The sequence below is a fragment of the Vigna umbellata genome, chromosome 5 (genome assembly GCF_029865625.1).
Source record: "Vigna umbellata cultivar VRB3 chromosome 5, Vumbellata_1.0, whole genome shotgun sequence".
Lineage (NCBI taxonomy): Eukaryota > Viridiplantae > Streptophyta > Magnoliopsida > Fabales > Fabaceae > Vigna > Vigna umbellata.
The window spans coordinates 27,225,287-27,245,858 of NC_142169.1; the positions used below are offsets into that span (position 1 = coordinate 27,225,287).

Genomic DNA, 20,572 nt, shown 5'->3' on the forward strand with positions numbered 1-20,572 from the left:
TTAGTTATTATAAAGTTTATTTTATATTTTATAGTAATATATCATAAATTCGACTTCTTAAAATTCATGTTGTGAAAAATGTTTTAAGATTATTGGTTTAAATTTTAAAATTTTATTGTTGTAAATTTACTTTATAATTAATGTGATTGTGTGGTTGAAATATACTTAGAGGTACACTAGTCTTTTGTTTAGGTCAAGACGTATCAGATGATTTTAGTGTTTATTTTCCTCTTTTAAGTCTCTTAATTATTATGAATGTTAATATATTCTCTTTTGATGGAGTGATGTGACCTTTGTTGAGGAACCTACAAAGATACTCTGATGTTGAAGTTATAAGCAAATCGAGTTTTTTAGAGTATTGTAGAATGATTCATAGCAACAAGCTATATTGTGATTGAGACATACTTTATTTTTATATGTGAACTTAAATATTGATATAACCATGATTTTTTAAGGGACTTTTCATAAGTTTTGTAAAATAATCTTAACAATATATATTGTTATAAAGGTACGAGATCTATGAAAGATGAAAGTATATTAAGTAACTCTACACAAGTGAATAAGATGCAAGAATGTTTTTACTAAAGCTATATAATTATCATACTCATCTCATGTACTCTAAATCTTTATAAGTATTAGGCAAATTAAATATATTAAATATATCTTTATAGCTTATGAGTGGTGATATATCTCATATGAGTTTCCCTTCCATCAATTTCAAGAAAGATGGGCTTGCATGTGTGTCTTGACAAAAAGTGACAAAAGTGATTATGTTGATATACATAGTAATTTTTTGTATAAAAGTTGGAATATCCCTAATCTCTCTTGTATATTATATATTTTTTCATGCACAAAAGAATATAAGCTAATTAGATTTTTTTATTATATTAAATTATCATTATTTTTTAACGTTTTTTCATAAAAAAATTATAAATCATATTCTCATTTATTCTTTTATTGCACTAAGTGTTGAAAGTCTCACATCAACTAGAGATAAGGTCAATTTATAGTATATAAATGGGTATAAACCTCACCTTACAAGCTGATTTTGTAAGGTTGAATTAGGCTTAAAGGTTACTCCTTAACATTGTATCAGATTCATATTAGAACATATTTTCACATTAACTATATGGTTTTTCCATTATTTTTCGATGAGTCTTTCACTTTCTCACTTCCTCTCACATTCTTCTCTCTTTCTCTCTGTTGCTTTATACATTGCTTTTTGTCAAAATCTTCTCCCACAACAAATCCTACCAACGTGAGTCTCCAAAATGACTCAAACATGTTGTTGCCAACACGTCATTTCCTCCCTTTTTTCTTTTATTCTCTTTTTCCTTGTTCATTCTTGTTCTTCCCTTTCCATTTTATTTATTGAGACAATGGTTATTTTCATTGATAGTTAAAAGTGAAAAGTTATATATAATTCAATAACAACACTTATCAATAGATAATCTTTTAGATAAATTTATCTACAACATGAGAGTAACTTCTCTCACTAATCATAGACACTTAATATATATATATATATATATATATATATATATATATATATATATATATATATATATATATATATATATATCAAACCATTTAATTTAAAATTTAAAACTAATTGCATTGATATATCTTAAATTAAAAAAGTGATTTAAATGTTTTTTAGCAAGTCAAAATGATCTGCTAACTTATTAGATTGACATTAGGTTGGTATGAGCTTAAAAAGGACAATTGATTACCAATCAAGCTTAGTTGTTAAGAACTAACTTTTTCATCATTGAAGATAACTAAAGATAATACTTATCATTAATTGTCATGTCAATTATATACTTATGCATAATTCGAAATGTATAATTAATAATACAACTTTATAATATAAATTTATTTATAAACATTTTTTATGCTTGGTTACACTTGACTGAAGATTCAAAATATTTCCTAAAGAAGCACCATAACTTTTATTACAAATAAATGAAAACCTTTTAGGCAGGACTATAAAAAAAAATTAGGAAAAAAATAAATAAGATTAAAAAATATTTTATTATAAGTATAAAAGTGATGCTTATGAAAAATTATCTTTATTAAAAATAAACTTACAATTCTTAAGGATTTTATAATTAAGTAAAAAATCATTTCAATTCTATTTTGTCGGAATTCGTTTTATTATTAACTATCAAAATCTTGCCATCTCTAAACACAATACTTATCATCAACGAAGTTGTGGGATTCACAAAATTGTGTTTAAAATTAATAAAAATGAATTTTGAATACTCACTGTGTTATTTGAACACCCAGTGAAAGAAAAAAAAGAAAAACATACACGTATGATGTACAAAAAAAAGTATATGTATGATATCAGAAATAATGTGATAGAAAATATTCTAAAAAATGTTAAAAAAATGCTGTTTAAACTGAGAAGAGAAAAAAAAAAGAAATCAAATTAATAAGTTATATAAAGTTAATTGTATAATAAAAAAATAATTTTCACTTCAATGTTTTTTTACATTAAAGTTATTATCTTACAAAAATGTATTGATATATAATTTAATTTCCCTCTCTTTTTATTTTATTATAGTTTAAGAGAGATTTTTTTTCTAAAGAATCCTAATGAACAATCTTTGCCTATGAACTTTGACTTTTATTTATTTATTTTTCTCTTAAAATGTCAACGACTGAAAACTTTACATGTCACACTATTTATCATAATTCTTATTAATTTTTAATCTTATTGTTTTCTTATCCCTGTAGCGCTAATATTTATGTTTTTTCTGCCAGCCCTTTCATATATTCGCGTTATTTGAATATAATTTTACATTTAATATGATATATTTACATTAATGTAATTTTGACATTGTTTTTTGTTTTTCCATATGCATTTATAATTGTAATGTCTTTATCATTTTCCATTCATTTCATTCAAGCGGTAGGTGAGAGAAGAATTCATTGATAGGAACTAGCGGTCCACTTTTTCTACTATATACACGATTTTAATAGTTTTTAAAATAATAATTGAAATGTTACCATTTTATATTTTTACTACCAACTATTTAAATATTTTTTTATGAAATGTATAAGCCTTTAAAATTTTAATTCATTACATTATATTTTCTCTCTATAAACTCTTTAATATCATTTTCCAGACAAATATAAGGCTTAATTAAAAAATCATAATATTTTGTATGCTTGTAATTTTTCTTATATTTTCCTTTTTTTATGTGATTGAACTTTTTCTTATGAGATTCATTTCCTTTTATTTCTATAGATGAAAAAATGTGTATAAAGGACACAAAATTTTAATGTGCAACAACCACAACTTTTTTGTCAACAAAAACCAAAATTGAGTCATTGGATTGTGAAAAACAGTGATTAATCATTATTATGATGGCGATTGACATTTAAAGAGGAAACAAATAAATAATAAAAAATAAACACGTACTAATATGAAGTAACGGACGAGCAGATTGCACATGACGTGAAATGGACATATTGAGTGTTAAATACCGTTAGTAAAAGAATTGAATAAAATAAAGATATGAGTAAAATATATAAGTGATTTGTTTGAAAAAAGGTTAAAATTAAAAAATAAATAAATATTGTCTTTTATTTAAAAGTATTTATTGCTATTATAAAACATTATTTTGATTGTCTGTTTTTTAAAATTCTTATTTTCTAACATTTTTTATACTATCTCCTTACAACCAAAGCTAACCAACCTGTAGATGGATAAAATATTCAATACTACCTACATGTATGGTTTGAGATAAGATTTTGTTTGAGTTAAACAAAATTAAATATATATATATATATATATATATATATATATATATATATATATATATATATATATATATATATATTAAATAATGTTGTTGTATTTTTTATATAACTTTAAAATGTTTATTGATTTGAAAGAATCACATGTAATGGTGATAGATATTAATGATTAGGGGTTTAACATCTCGTAATTTATCATAATTTTTACATATATCGGATATATATTTTTATTCATTCCTTATTTTTATGGTTGTGTTTGTTTAGAGTGATGTAGTATAACTGATTTTGGGATGTTTGTGAAGACAAATTTAAGGAATGAGTTTTCTTAGGTCTTCTCATGAAGTAAAGACATTAGAAGAGAAAGTCATATCACGGTGTTTAATTACAAATAGGGTTCTATCTTTTTTTTTTCACTATCCATGCATTTGCAACTTTGTACTTAACATAATTAAGTCAATTTTTAATTTTTTTAGATAATAACTCATAATTCATAATAATAACAATAATATTACTTTTATTTAAACAAATCACTCACTTATAATTTATTTGAATTTAAGTTCTAACAATATCATTTTATTTCAATATAATTTTATCATTTTGAATTTTTTTATTTTAAATAACAACTCACTTTTTACTTTAAAATAATTTACACTTATTATATTATATTTTAGGTTTAATACCCTATTTTGTTCCAAGTTTAGCTGGAAAATGTAAAATTAACCCATCCTTTAAAAAGTGTGTCAATTATGTCCTCACTTAATAAAATTTGCGAAATCTCTTCCGTTAAATCCGTACAAACGACGTTAACTATTTTTCTCTCTCTCCTATTTTTGTTAGTTTTTTTTTTCTCTTTTACTTTTCTTCTACTTTAAATATTTTATCCTCCCGTATCACTCACGTAGCCTCTTACCTCCCATGCATGTTGTTCTTTACTTTCCATGTGAGGGTTCAACATGCTGTTATTTTTGGCAATTATTTTGTATCAAAATGTTGTTTGTCCCTTTCGTACACAAAAATTAATGTGGTCTGTTTATTTTAAATAATAACCTGTTTAGTAGAATTTATTTATGATTCTTACTTTTCAATAAATTTTAATTAATAATGTTCTTATAATGTTATTATTTTTTTCTATATTTTAATTCTCTTATAACTTTAAGATATAATTGTGTATTATTTTTTTTCAATTATGAGCTATTTTTAGATTAGAAAAGAAACGACTTTTGTATTCTTCCTTAAAAAAAACACTAGTTATTATATTTAGAGATTTAAGAAAAGAATTTAATTGCTAATCATGATAATCATGGCTTTAAAAAAAGAACACCGTAATGAAGCTTATTAAGTTATGATATAATGTAGAAAAAAAAATGAAATTATGAGTTAAATTAAAAATATCTTTGGTTTTTTATAAATTTTTTTAACTTATATATGAAGAAAAATGTAAATGTAATTAAGAATATTTTAGGAAATTTTACTGCAATTAACTCAAGCTTTTTAGTTTTTACTGTGAATTTCAATTGGAATATTAATACTGGGTATTATTTGTCGAATAATTAAAATAAGTATGGCTATTAAAAATGTTATATTTTAGATCATCATATTTTATTTCAAAAGTATTTTCTCCTAAATTATCTCTAATTGAAACTTAATATTAAAATAATGACATTGAAACAATATTAAAAAAAGTGATGAGAAATACAATTTGAATTAAATGAAAAGTAATTGGGAGATGACTCTATAAATAAAAAGATACCAGTTAAGATTTTATGTTTAATAGCCTTTTTTCTTTAATCCCATTCTACAATTTTCTCTCTGCTCACCCTACCCGATTTTATTGGACCAATGAAACTAAAAGGTTATTATGCGTTGCACAAAAAAAGTAAAAGAGAGAGACATAGTTAACGTCGTACAGATTAATGGAAGGGATTTCATTATCAAGTGAAGACGTAATTGACACACTTTTTAAAGGATTAACTAATTTAACATTTTGGAGCGAAACTTGGGACAAAATAGAGTATTAAACCTATATTTTAACTTACTTTTATGACCAAAGTTAAAATGGTAATATTCTATTTATAACCATTAAAACATTTTTAATCTATCAAACTCATCACACAATTTACAAACTTTCATAAATTTTCTCTTAATTATCTTTATTTCTTATCACCTTTTCCTCAATCCAAATAATCTCAATTTCAAATTTATTTTCTCTTAAGTTCATTTAAAATACTCTTTAAATTTTGTCTTTAAAAATAAACACACCTATATATAGGATAAGTATGTAACCCTAACTTTTATAATTTTATTATTACGAATACTAATAAAATAATTCTTTTATAAACTTAAAAATCACAAAAAGAAAATTACGATTTTATTAAATATTTTGTTATATTTTCTTTTTTGTTCTCAAATATAAAGTGAATTATAACACTGTAGTGGTTAAAGTAATTAAAGAGTAATCAATAATAATAACAACAATTGACTGACAGTTAATGGAATAACGAAAGCTAATAAGCTCATTTTAAATATATGTTTAAAAGAGGGCAGGTAACGAATGTTGAGTACTCTTGTTGTTTAAACATTATTAAGCCAAGTTAGTGACTTGAACGTCGAAGTATCTTCTGTATAGGCACTCTCCCCTGCGGTTAGGACAAGGAAAAGAGAAAGAATAACGTAACTGGATAAAGCGAACAACTTTGAATGTTTTGAGTTATGGATCTCAACCCTATCGAAACAAATATCAAATCATAATTAAATAATAGTCTAATAATTATAAAAATATAAAAATAATCAAATATGTGTAGAATTAAAGAAATATTAATATAAGTTTTTAATGTATTTTTTCTTTAATACTTAATTTAGTAATATATATATATATATATATATATATATATATATATATATATATATATATATATATATATATATATATATTATTTCTTTTCAAAAGTAACTTATAGTTTTTTTTTTCAAGTACACTTATTTGTTTTTCTAAATCATGATTTGTTTTTCTAATCATGATACCGAAACTGCAACATCATATACTAAAAGGGTGAGAAATTTTTAATATATATAATTAATGTCAATAATTATTTATCTATTCAGAATGAGTAAATACTTACTATTTCTACCAAATTGATATTAAAATTTGTTTATAAAGAGTGTCAAACACTCTAAAATCTTTTATACAAATTATAGTCATAACATCAAATAACTAAGTGTGATTTTTATATTTATAGTTAAATATTAATATTAATGAATGTTATTTTTGTTTATTTGACTTAATGCTACAGTAATATCTACATACATCACTGATGTGAATGTTGAAAAAATCTTAAATAAAAAAATTACTCAAATACGTGTTTTAAAGATTTTTCTACATTATGTTAGGTAAGTTTTTTAGAATACCATAGAATTTTTTTAAAATTTTTTGAAGATGTCAAAACTAACAAGGAGATCTAAAAAAGAATAAATATTCTCAGGATATCATAAGAATATAAAAAAAAGATAATAAAAAAAGACAAGAGGAAAAAATGTGTGTTTTATGATATTAGAGGAAGTACTGGACCATGTTTATAGGTGAAGGAGAGGTTTTTTAGATGGGCTAAATTCTATGAACTGCTATAGATACACAATACCTTGTTATTGAAGGTGATCAGTGACCTTTGCGATTGAAGGTGATCAATGACTCTTGTAACTCTATAACTAGGATAGAGCTCGGTCTTGGAGAGAAGGGATCGTCCAACAACAAATTGGTTGCAACAAGCTCGGTTAACAAATTCTTGTTACAAGTTACAACAAGCTCGACTAACAAACAAACTCGACCAATAGACAAACTCAACCAACAAATAAACTCGACCGACAAATAAGCTCGCGAGACCAATAACCAAGTTTAATCACCAAATAAGTTCGATCAACAATCAAACTCGACCAATAATTAAACTTAACCAACAAACCAAACAACCAAATTTAATATACATTTTACAATATATTTATAACAATAACATATAACTAATTACACTAAAAGTCTTATGAATAATCAATCACACTCATTTATAGTTTATCATAAAAATTATTAACAATGTAACATATTTAAATATTTTCATCTACATATTTATCAACTTAAAAACACCGATTTCATTATATAAAAGTTTAAGTGAGAGCATCTGACTTGAGAGAAACTTAACAACAACAAAATAATTGGTTTTTTTCATCTTTGTCCCCATTTTCTCTTGAACAAGAATGTTTCATTTGAACTAAAATGTATTAAAAAAGACATTGGTAAGAAACCAAAACCATACACAAAATATATTCTAACATCTTTAACAAGTTTAAAACAACATTTTAAATAAGTGAAAATATGTTAAAGAAAAGTAAAATGTATTATCAACACCAATTGAATTTACACTTTAACAAGAAAACTAAAAATCAACCAAATCAAATAATTCCATCAATCTTCAACATTAATAAAATAAAACGGTTACTCCAAACCTCCAAAAGTTTGATTAACTTTGTAATATACCAACTCGTTAACTCATCCAATTTCAACTCATGATCAAACTCCATATCAAATCAAAAATCAATAGAAAATAAAGTGAAATTATTAGTCTCCGCTACCTTAATTATTGTTTTCTTCGAGCAATTGTTTCAAAAAAATTTAAAAGTTAAAGAAGTCTTAATTTACTATCGTGATGTCTGAATTACAAATTAAACATATCACTAATCTAACATATATTCACCTATTTTATTTTAATCTTACATATGATAAGATAAACATCCGCATACAACTGAAATAAAAGTAGGAAAAAAAAATTCCTCAAATAAAAATTTTGGTCGATAAAAATTGATATACCTCACTACAATAGAAAAAAAAGATAATTGGATTTAAGAAGTTAGATAGAAGTTATTTTAAAACAAAAAGAAAATAATTTAGAAAAAAAAAATTTAAAACTAATAACTAAATAATTCATATACATAAACTAAATTTCCAACTTTTATTTCATTTTCAAAACGAACATATCTATTATACTGATTTTGAGTCTCACAATTAAAAAGAAAAGTATATAAAAGCTTTAATAGAATTCTGGAACATAAATAATTTTTTTCCATAAAAAGTATTAATTTGATTATATTTTAACACATTAATAAATCATTATGATAAAATATGAACAAAACGTCAATTATATTTTTTGTGTTAAAAATCACATGCAGGTCAAATGAAATGATCGATTGATCCAAATAGATAAGTAAATTAGTATTAAACTCTCATCAATGCGCTATGGAATGAACACTGAAATGTATGAATCTTAATTTGATACACATAAGACTTTGTCGAATACCAGAACAAAAAAATGAAATTGAAAAATCAATTTTTTGTTCAAGATTTTTGATAAAGAACTGACGTTATAATGAAAACACATGCATTATGTATATGTAAATAATTTTTTCTTTTCATACTTGATTAATCCAACGAGTCTAATGGTATATGAAGGTCTCAATTTTCATGATTTTTATAGCCTATTTTATTTTTGTTAATATCCCAAAAAAGTTAGTTTGACCAATGCGTAACACATATATCAAAGATTATGGTATAATTCTCCTAATCAATATTTACTAAAATAATATTATATAAAATCGTGTATCCATGTATTTCTATTAACACATCCAGTAATGGATTTACATAATTATTTTACTTCTCAATTTCATCCGTTTCAAAACGAATAAGTTTTGTTCATTTAACGATAACTTCAATTTTTTTTTCTCAATTTTTGTCAAAAAAAAAAAACTCCAATATTGGTAAACAAATTACACTCCTAGAACGAATTTTTTTTTTTTTAAAACTAGTAATAACGAAATTATTCAAAATGATACAGTAATAGTGTTTTGTCTTGTTTCGATTTCGAATGTGAAATGACATTATTCCTTCACACCAAACCCAAATTGGCATAAATCTTTTGAAAAACATAACCAAAACAAAAGTCATTTTGATTTTGTTTTTCCGGTTTCCAAGTAACAACAGGTTCTTCTGGGTTACTCGCATATCCAGAACCGGATTCCCACTAAAACTCTTTTGGTAGAATTAATATATATATTCCTATAATAGTAACTGTGTATAAGATAATTTAAATATTTTTTATTTTTCCATTATATCTTTTAAAAATAAAACATAAAACTGTAACAGATAAAATTTTAGAAGAAACAATAATTATTAATTTTAATGATGTTATTGTTGAGAACAAAAAAAGTCTCATCTCCGATAAAATAAGAGATAGACATAAGTTTATATACAAACAATATATCTATTAGTAAAAGACCTTTTAGAATGATATCAAAAACAAATTCGTAAAAACTTGATCTGGAGAATATTTATTGTAGAACAGGTTACGAAATATTCGATTTCTTAAACTTTTCGTTAAGATATTTAATTATTATTTTTTATTTCGTTTTCAAGATAATATAAACAGTATTGAGTGTGATAATAAGAAGTTTTATAAGTATAAAAGCATAGAAGAAGATTTAATTTGTTGAACTCGTATTTTGTTAAAAGATATTTTCTTCTCATTCTGCTGTGGATATTTAACAATGCATATTATCCACATAAACGAGAAGATTATTTTTCTCTTCAAAGTAATGACTCCAATAATTCCAAAAGTAGTTGTTTTATGTTTTTTTTATACAACAGCGGGTCGTTTCCGATCATATTTTCAGCCATCGAAGATGCAATTTTTCCAACCCTCACGTTCACATGTTTTATTTTTAGCCTCGTTGTAAGAAGTTTTTGTCATTTGAATGTGGTCCATACTGAAATACGATTCATGTTTATTTCAATGATAGCTTATAGAATTTTCAGTTTCCTTGATATATACATGTATCGAATTTGATTATTTTATTGTAATATCTATTCCAATTAATATATTTTGTTTGTATGATCAAACTTATTTTTTCAACTAAGCACCTACACTTTTTTCAAACTTCAAACGTCTTGAAACATCGTTCAAAAACTAAAAGGGTTTTAAATCCTCGGATATTTCTAGACGATGATGACCCGAGCTTCATAGTTAAAAATAAAGCAGAGGAAAAGTTTTTACAACCGAAGGACGAAACTTTTGTTGTCTTTTTTATTTGAAGGAAGTATTTCACGTATTTGCATAACAAAAAGAGAATAAAATAATTTAGATAATTATATGGATTCAGTGATTATTTTTGTGTGCGTGTAAAAGTATATATTGTGTTTTTGTTAATTTCAATATCTTTTGTTGAAGACGAAAGTGACTTTCCAATTTATCGGCTTAAGTTCGTATTTTAAACTTACTAATATGCTTTCATCCTTTTTGTTTAGTTTGTCAAATTAATAGGTTAAAGATGGAATATGTTGGTGTGCTATTTTTTTTAATTAAAAGTCAAAACAAAAAATAGTATAAACAATTTTTTTTGTATTATTTTTTTTAAAAGATAAAGATATAAAATAATATTATGAGCTAAATCATTAACAGTTATAAATTAAGTTTTAATTATTAATTATAATAGAATAATTTATGATGTAATATTAAAAAGTAAAATTTAAGTCTAATAAATAAAACTAGATATTAATATCTTAAACGATAACTAATGGAATAATAGTTCTAACATAAAGTAAATTTTATAATAATGAATGATACAAAGTTTGAACAAATTATAATACATCATTTTGATATCATATTAAGAAATAAAATTTAAATTTAATTCAACTTCACAAAATCGACTTAGATTAATTTATAAGATGAGATTTGTATCCAGGTATTGTAACATCCCAATAATACAATATAAAACTATATAATAGAATAATCACATGTTAATAATACTACAGATCAGTCTTACAAAAGATAGGACGTACGCTTATGGCCGAACGGCCTTACAAAATAACGAGAAAGTTAAAACTGTACAAATAAGCAATCTAGACCGAACGGTTAACAAAAGACCTATATCGAATGATCATACAAAACAAGAAAGTAAAAGATGATCGAACGGTTATCGTACAATAAACTAACTACTGACCGAACGGTTCTACTGTTCGGTCTTAACTTCTACCTCGACCAAACTTTCTTCTTCCAGCAGCTCTTCTCCTTCTGCTCACATCCACACACGGATGATCATTGCGACAGGAGAATAACTGAAAGTACAAAACGGACAAGACAGTAAAATAGGGTAAGCTTATGTAATTTAATTCATGTATCAGCATATATTTCACACAATCAATTAAACCAAATAAATCATTAACTCTTTCATGCAAAGCCTAATACTAGACTCTGACTATCCGGACTGTATGAATTCTGTGTAGCTACGACGTTCGTGCACCCGGGTAATGTAGTAACTGGGATACCCTCAACAACTGTCACCCGAGGTTAGTCCTATCTATCCAAATTAACCATAAGGACTAAGACCTCCTACCATTCCCACACATGACTTACCATTCTCTACGTGAGAACGAGTAATCACGGAATATCAGGATGAACCGCCAGCTTAGCTTTATCCACATTCATACTTTACCAATTCCAATATCCATTCATGAGATATTCCTCCCCAGAATACTCTTCCATAACCAAAGTCATTTCATCCACATCATATTCCATCATCTTTCATTATTAACACCTCAACTTAACCAATTTGAATAAAGATCTCGTAGGATACCCAATACCGAACGTTAGTTTTTAACCTAGAACAAGACTGAAAACTTGGAGTGAGACCAAGACGTCTCCAACTCAAAACAAATCAAATCGAGAGAGTTACTCACTTGTTGTGAAAGGGACCGAATACAATAATACTTCTTAGAGACTAATAGAATCGAACGTTATTTTCCAAGTGAGCCAATTTAATGAATTGACTCTTGAGAGTTCAAACCGAACACCGTAAAGCCTAGGCCGAGTACTAAGACTCTAGGCCGAAACCAATTAAGACAGATACTGTAGGACATCAAATAATAGTACTTGACAGAATCATATGAAGAAACCGAACACCAATAAGTACTTAGCTTCTTAATGAGTTAAACATCAAGGAAACCGAATGTCAGTCGAAGACCGAGCACCGTAGAGAGCTAACGCTATTGAGTTTGGCCTAATGCTCTTATTTTAAAAATTATATTACTGAATCAAGGTCGAGCGCTTGGTTTAAGACTGAGCAACATTTAGTACGAGCGCTTGGTGTAAGACTGAGCACTACTTAGTACGAACTCTTGGTGTGAGACTAAGCACTACTTAGTACGAGTGCTTGGTGTAAGTCCGAGCACTACTTAGTACGAGCGCTTGGTGTAAGACCGAACACTACTAAACTTATAGAAGAAAGGCTTGATAAATATAAGATACCATTTAACTAGTGTTCAAGAACGAACGAAGTATACAAATACATATAGATATACTGAAGTTTATAACCAAATACCAAGGAACGAATATCCTTGGTTGGATGCTTAAGTACAAATATTACAGAACGAAGACGCTAGTCTTCAACTAGAATTCTCTCCAAATGAAAGAATCCAGTTCCAACCGAGTCCACAAGAAAACCGAACACTATATCGAACAAGCGTTGGTCTAATACCAAACACTTATTAAGAACGAACGTTATTCAGAATGAACGCTTGTATAATTGAATGGTCAATGACCTTCAGTGACGAACATCAATTTTCATATGGAAATACATACTCAGAATTCATACTCTTATTAATACATTTCTCAACATTTATCTCTATACATACATACAGCCAAAACATAGTAACAATCATACTTCATATTTCATCCAATATTCACACAAACATGCCATCATTCCAAGTAAGAATAAAATTAAATTAAATAAGTTTCCCTTACCTCTTAATGTGACCGAACGCTCACAGATATGGTTACTGGTTCACCTCTACAAATCCTTCTACCCTCAACGCTCTACAACTTTCGAAACTAAACCAAGTAAAGATCAAAACACTATTAGAACCACTCATTTTAGAGGAGTGATCAACACATGAAACCAGAACTTGGTTTGCATGTCCAGGAAACCACACAGCTGAGGGAGAGATGAACTTACCAGCTCGGTATCGAAAACTGATCGGTTCAAACGAACGCCCTCGACGTCGGGAATGCTCAAGTGTGGTATGTTTGATGATCGGAGGAAGAAAAGAGTTAGATTTCGTAGAGAGAAGATGAAGAAATCTTATAGAGAAGGAGGAGTTTCAGAAGGTTGAAGAAGAGGGTTGCATGCAGAGAGTGGCGTAAATTTTGAAAACTTAGAGTTTTACTCCTACCGTCAAAGCCGAACGGCCACTCCACTGCTCACACCTGTCTTCCACTTTCTGTTTTCCAGCTCCCCTTCCTCGACACTTGTCTTCCACTTAGCTGGGGTGTTGAGTGGTTTTTAATAGTTATGACATGTATATATTATAAATTAATTTTATCTATAATTAGATATAAAACTACTAACATATAAAAATAATAATTATTTTAATTTATCTAATTAGAGAATTTAATTAATTAATTAAAAACATGAAAAACAATTATATGGTTAAATTGCCACACACACACACGTATAAATTGTAAAAAGAATTGAGAAAAAAAGAATCCACCTATCATTTCACTACCTTTTGATAGGATAAACCACAGTTTTGGCCTATTTTGTTAGGATAGATAAGCTCACATCACATTTTTTACAAATTAACATTAAATTTGACAAAATTGAATTTGATTAACCTATTTTATCATTCTTTACTTTGACAAGACAAAAAAAACAAAAATTGAAAAACAACATAAAAATTAATAAAAAAAAATTAATGAAAATGTATACAAGTGTTTATTAGTTTATTAATAATTAAATTTTATAAAAATTTAGTCAATTCAATTTTATTGAAATTTTTTAGATATATTTTTGTCATATATAAATTTTAGTAAGAAACGTTCTTTGGATACTGACATGAAAATTATTAACTGGTGTTGTTGGGTAACTGAGAAGGGATTGGGCCTTTTTATGGACTTTTCTTTCTTTTTGGGCCACTCTGGTGGGTTAAACGATGTTTCTCGGACTTTTGCTTTGCTTATAAGTAGCAGACATTTGTTGAAACTAAAGTCCAAATCCACGATTTTATATTTCACCATATAAGAATAGATTGAAGATTTGATAATAAATTATGTGTATCAATTACAATATTAATATGGAATCCTTTACCAAAAAATAAATTAGTATGAGCTGCTAAAATTTAATCTAACAAAATTTCATCATTAATTAAAATTTGATTCATCAGTATACTTCCGTAACTTAATTTTGTGTACTAAATACTAGTATTAATATTAAAATGATTAATTTTGTCTTGAACCTGCAACTTCTCTCAAATCCAACAAATTTGTAAGAAAAAATCATTATGAAAAAAGAGTTTGTCAGGTACATGATTATAATTTTCTGTTGTAAGAAGTGTAACGATCACATCCAATTCTAATGATTGAGATATAAACTCTTAAATTCATGGAAGTCTCATCGGATTCAATTACATTCTTACAATTATGTTTTTTTTAGAGAATTACGATGTGTGATTACAACCCAAATTGTTATTTCTTAAATGATTTAAAAAAACTACAACAAAACCGAAATCAAACAATCAGTTGGTAATTGTTCAATTTAAAAAACCGTAAGTTAATTGTATTTTTAGCCCTTAAAATAAATAACAGAATGTAATTTTAATATTTAAAATACTTAAAATTTAAAATAGAATTATTTTAAAGTTTAGTTGAAATTTAAAAGACTGAGAGCATAATTAATTGGATTAAAGTTAATTAATTAAAAAAGTAAGATTTAAAATGAGAAAAGAGGTTTGAAGAAAATAAATGATGGTTAATTAGTGTATGGAAAGAAGGAAGAAAGTAACGAACAAAGAAATCAACGATATTGGAGAAGGGAGTTAGCGCTTATGGTGCAACTCAAACGAAGACGATGGAAGCGGTGTTGTGTTGAGAGCATTGTAGAATGAGGGTAGCAACCTACACCTCCTCCTCCACCACCACCACCACCACCTTGGTCGTTGGTGCGGCCAATCATGGATCGTCGTTATCACCTTCGCCGACTCCACCATCCACGCGACCCTCTCTCCGAACCCACCACTCCCACCCCCTCCACCACTCCGAGCTCCACCTTCTTCCTCTCTGCCTCTGGAAAGGCCCTCCTTCTCTCCAACTCCAACAAGCGCCCCGACACACCCCGCAAGAAGTATGTCAAGCAGGTCACGGGCCGCAACAACGACACCGAGCTCCACCTCGCCGCTCAGCGTGGAGACGTGGCCGCCGTCCGCCAAATCATCGACGAGATCGACTCCGTCTTAATGGGGACCTTCGAGTTTGACGCCGAGGTTGCCCACATCAAGTACGCCATCTTCAACGAGGTCAACGACCTCGGCGAAACAGCTCTCTTCACCGCCGCGGAAAAGGGACACCTCGACGTCGTCCGCGAGCTCCTCCCTCACTCCACCGCGGAATCCCTTTCCTCCAAAAACCGCTCCGGCTTTGACACTTTGCACATCGCCGCTAGCAAAGGTCATCTTGGTACGTACACTACAAACTTTATACAATATTAACACCACGCATGCATGCATGAATGCACGCTCTCACTGTTCATGCAACATTGGTTTTGAACCAACGAGAGTATGAAAGACATGTTTCTTTGTTATTCAGATATGTGAAATGAGTTTCAGTACACACCAAGACAATTGCTGCATTATTACACAGAGAAATATTCCAATACAATAATTTTTCTTGAGCAATAGTATTATATATAAGTTTAAGGACACCAAACTCTAAATCTCAATACTAAACCTCTAGAATTTTCGGCTATAATACATAATTAACATTCTTTAACTATAGTGTAATGCATGTGGTGTTTCTAAGAACGTTATATTACAGACCATGGTTAGTTTAACAGAGATGGATCGGTGCCATGTAAAAAATAACATAAAAAAGGCTGCAAAATAAATAAAATAGCTTTGAGATTGAAGTAAAATTAAAAAGATAATTTGTTGTTGATACATAAGGCTTTTGGATTGAAGTTTATTAAGAGAGAGGAGATAAATATTGTATTGAGGAGGAACGTGAAGATTACAACTGTGCATTTTATTGTGGCAGCGATTGTGCAGGTGCTACTAGAGCATGACCCTGGGTTGATTAAAACGTTTGCTCAGTCAAATACAACGCCTCTAATCTCTGCAGCTACACGAGGGCACTCGGATGTTGTTGAAGAGTTGTTGTCTCGTGATCCTACTCAGTTGGAGATGACAAGGGCCAATGGAAAGAATGCTCTCCATTTAGCCGCACGGCAGGGGCATGTGGATGTTGTGAAGATACTGCTTCAGAAGGATCCACAACTTGCTCGAAGAACTGATAAGAAAGGACAAACAGCACTGCACATGGCTGTCAAAGGGATTAGTTGTGATGTGGTAAAGCTCATTTTGGTTGCCGATGCAGCCATTGTCATGCTCCCTGACAAGTTTGGCAACACTGCATTGCATGTAGCCACGAGGAAGAAGAGGGCAGAGGTATCATAATGCTTTCACTTAAAGTTTCATATGTAGCAGTTAAACCATGAGTTGTGTTATCTCCTATGTACAGTTTTATGAAGAATGCAAGCAAAACTTTTTCTTTTACTACGCACACACTTGAAGTTTTTCATATTTCTCAAGCAATTTCTTTCTGATATAAAAGTGTGTTTGAACTAATGCCTTACAAACATTGGTGCAGATAGTGCAAGAGCTGTTACTTCTTCCTGACACCAATGTAAATACCTTGACAAGAGACCACAAGACAGCGCTAGACCTTGCGGAGGGGCTTCCAATAACTGAAGAAATTCTGGAGATCAAAGAGTGTCTGATTCGTTATGGCGCAGTTAAAGCCAATGATCTCAACCAACCAAGGGATGAGCTGAGGAAAACAATGACACAGATCAAGAAAGATGTCTATTTTCAGCTGGAACAGACTCGAAAAACAAACAGGAATGTGAGTGGGATTGAAAATGAGCTACGCAAGTTGCACAGGGCTGGAGTCAACAATGCTGGGAACTCAGTAACGGTGGTTGCTGTGCTATTTGCTGCGGTTGCATTCGCAGCACTTTTCACAGTTCCTGGTGGGGATTATGATAATGGGATGGGAGTGATGGTACATACTGCACCGTTCAAGGCCTTCTTCATATCTAATGCCTTGGCACTGTTTACATCATTGGCAGTGGTGTTGGTTCAAATCACCATTGTTAGAGGGGAGGTAAAGGCTGAGAGAAAGGTTGTGGAGGTAATCAACAAGATGATGTGGTTAGCCTCTGTATGCACTTCTGTTTCATACATTACAGCTTCTTATATAGTAGTTGGTCGGCGCAGCAAGTGGGCTGCAATACTTGTTACAGTAATAGGGGGGATCATAATGGGTGGTGTTCTGGGTACCATGACATACTATGTGGTCAAATCCAAACGCTCCCGAAGAGAGAGGAAGAAAGAGAAGAAGTCTAAGAAAGAAGGAACGTTGCGTCTTTCAAATTCTGATGAGTCAGAAATAAATCCAATCTATGCCATTTGATGTTTGGATTTTTTTGTTCAGTGATTTTTTATACGTTGAAGGATTCTTAGTTTAATTTGGAGGTTTCATTTGTTCATAGAAAATTAAAAAAGATTTGTATCGTATGTAAATGGCTCCTTCTTAGCGAGTGTTTTCAAAGGGAACAATGTAAGGAAGCCGAGGTTGTTGGTTACACTTTTCTTATAATGTTTGGTTGCACATCAGATATCAGTTGTCATATGTATGTAGTGTTTGAGAACATTAATATTTTTTGTAGTTTGTTTCAGCAATTTACATTCATGAAGAATATGAACGTAACCATGTGAAGTCTGGTTTTCATTCTTGCATTTTTTGGTTCTCGAGTTTTGATTAGAATCTGTGTACCAATTGATTTTGATGTTCAAGAGTTCTAAGAGTTCAGATTTGATTAGTATCAATATGTAAATCTAATCCCCGGTTACAATTCCAGTTCTATACTTTAAAGTAAAAATATTATTTGATTAGTATTGGAATAGTTGGTATTATTCTTCCATCATTCATTTTCTAGAAATTTTATTTGTTTTGTCCATATATGTGAGTTAGACAAGCTGCATTTAACTCTTTTTTCTTCAATCTGAATCTCTCTGTGGTTGTAATTCTTGTATTGGGGTAAAATATATATATATATATATATATATATATATATATATATATATATATATATATATTTGCAAATATGTATGTATAAGAAACTAAATTGTTAAATTAACAATGTAATATTTCAACTGATATTAAGAGTTAATTAACTGATCACAATGTAAATTGAACTCCGATACTTAGGCATTTACCTGAACTTCCAACTTATTTGGTGTTTTCTTTAGTATATAGTTGTGACTATTTAACCAAATCATGATTGAAATTTATAATTAAATACATATAATTGGTTTGTTACATAACATATCGCATTGAAAACTTCCAACGACCCACAGAAAGTTGTTCTTGACTTAGAAATTAGAAAATGAAAGGTAAATTGCAGGATACAATTTTTAATAATGTTTAAGCATATAATTAACATTCTCGATTTCAGAAACAGTATTTGCATGCAATTGGTGGGACTCTAACCCTATAGTTTCACTGTAAGAGAGACTATAGATTTGATTTCTTTTACAACATACCTAATCATATGGGTTAGGTAATGACATTTTGAACACGATAATTATATATAATAACAATCCTCTTTATACCACTCTACAACACAACCTGTATTAACTCCAATACTTATGTTATTCTAGAAAGATATGATCAACAATTAATATGAAAAATAATATAAATTTAATTAATAAAAGTTATACACACACGTTACGTTAAGTAATTTACAACCGTTATTCTTTTGCCAATTTTGAGATTGATTGCCACGATTAAGTTATTTTATTATCACATATATAATTATCATTTTGAAAATGTATTATAAGATGATATTATTTCGGATTGCATATTTGGGATTATCTAGATCTATATATTTGATATTCTCATCTTGACCTAAATATCCAACATCATTTCAAATTGTATGAATGTTTATTTGGCACCATCTTATTTTATGTCAAAGATGACAAAGTTCGTATCAAATGACATCATATTATATCAGACAAAATATTTCGATTAAGATTGTAAGAATCACCTGTTTTTAGTAATTAGTAGATATTAAGACATAAAACAAATCAATGAAATTTTAAACAAATTAATTAAAATAATAATTTACATGATCCAAACCTAACAAGATAAAAAAATTCATAAACTTAATATAAATAACATTGTTTCACTAAATTATTACAATATTTATTGACAAACATCTAAGAATAAAGATTGAAAAGTAAAAAGATAATTTCTTATATTTACAGTGTGATTTTGGTCACTAAGCAAAACAAATATCTTAAAATAAGTCAATTTAGTTTATATAAGTTAATTTATCATAAATTGAAGTAAAAATAAGTCAAGTCAATTCATTTTTTTAAACTATAAATTCTATAATTAGTTTCAACTTACCATAAATTAATAAATTGACTCACTTAAATATGTTTATTTATTTTATATATTTATTGTGATACAGTGTAAATTATTAAACTTAGTTACAGAAACAAAATAAAAATGTTAACCTATTTTTACAAGTCAAAAGTAACTGTTATAAAGTTAATAAAAGAAGATCATAACGTCAAGTGTGTAATTGAATTATATAATTGAAAAAACCATTCAAACAATATTAAACAATATTTAATTATTTAAACATATCAATTGTTAAT

The 20,572-nt window shown here is 28.2% G+C and overlaps 1 pseudogene; it reads left to right on the top strand.

Annotated features, from left to right (window-relative positions):
• The first annotated feature begins 15,802 nt into the window (after nucleotides 1–15,802).
• On the top strand, nucleotides 15,803–18,317 carry LOC124832049 (ankyrin repeat-containing protein ITN1 pseudogene; annotated as a pseudogene).
• The last annotated feature ends 2,255 nt before the right edge of the window (nucleotides 18,318–20,572 follow it).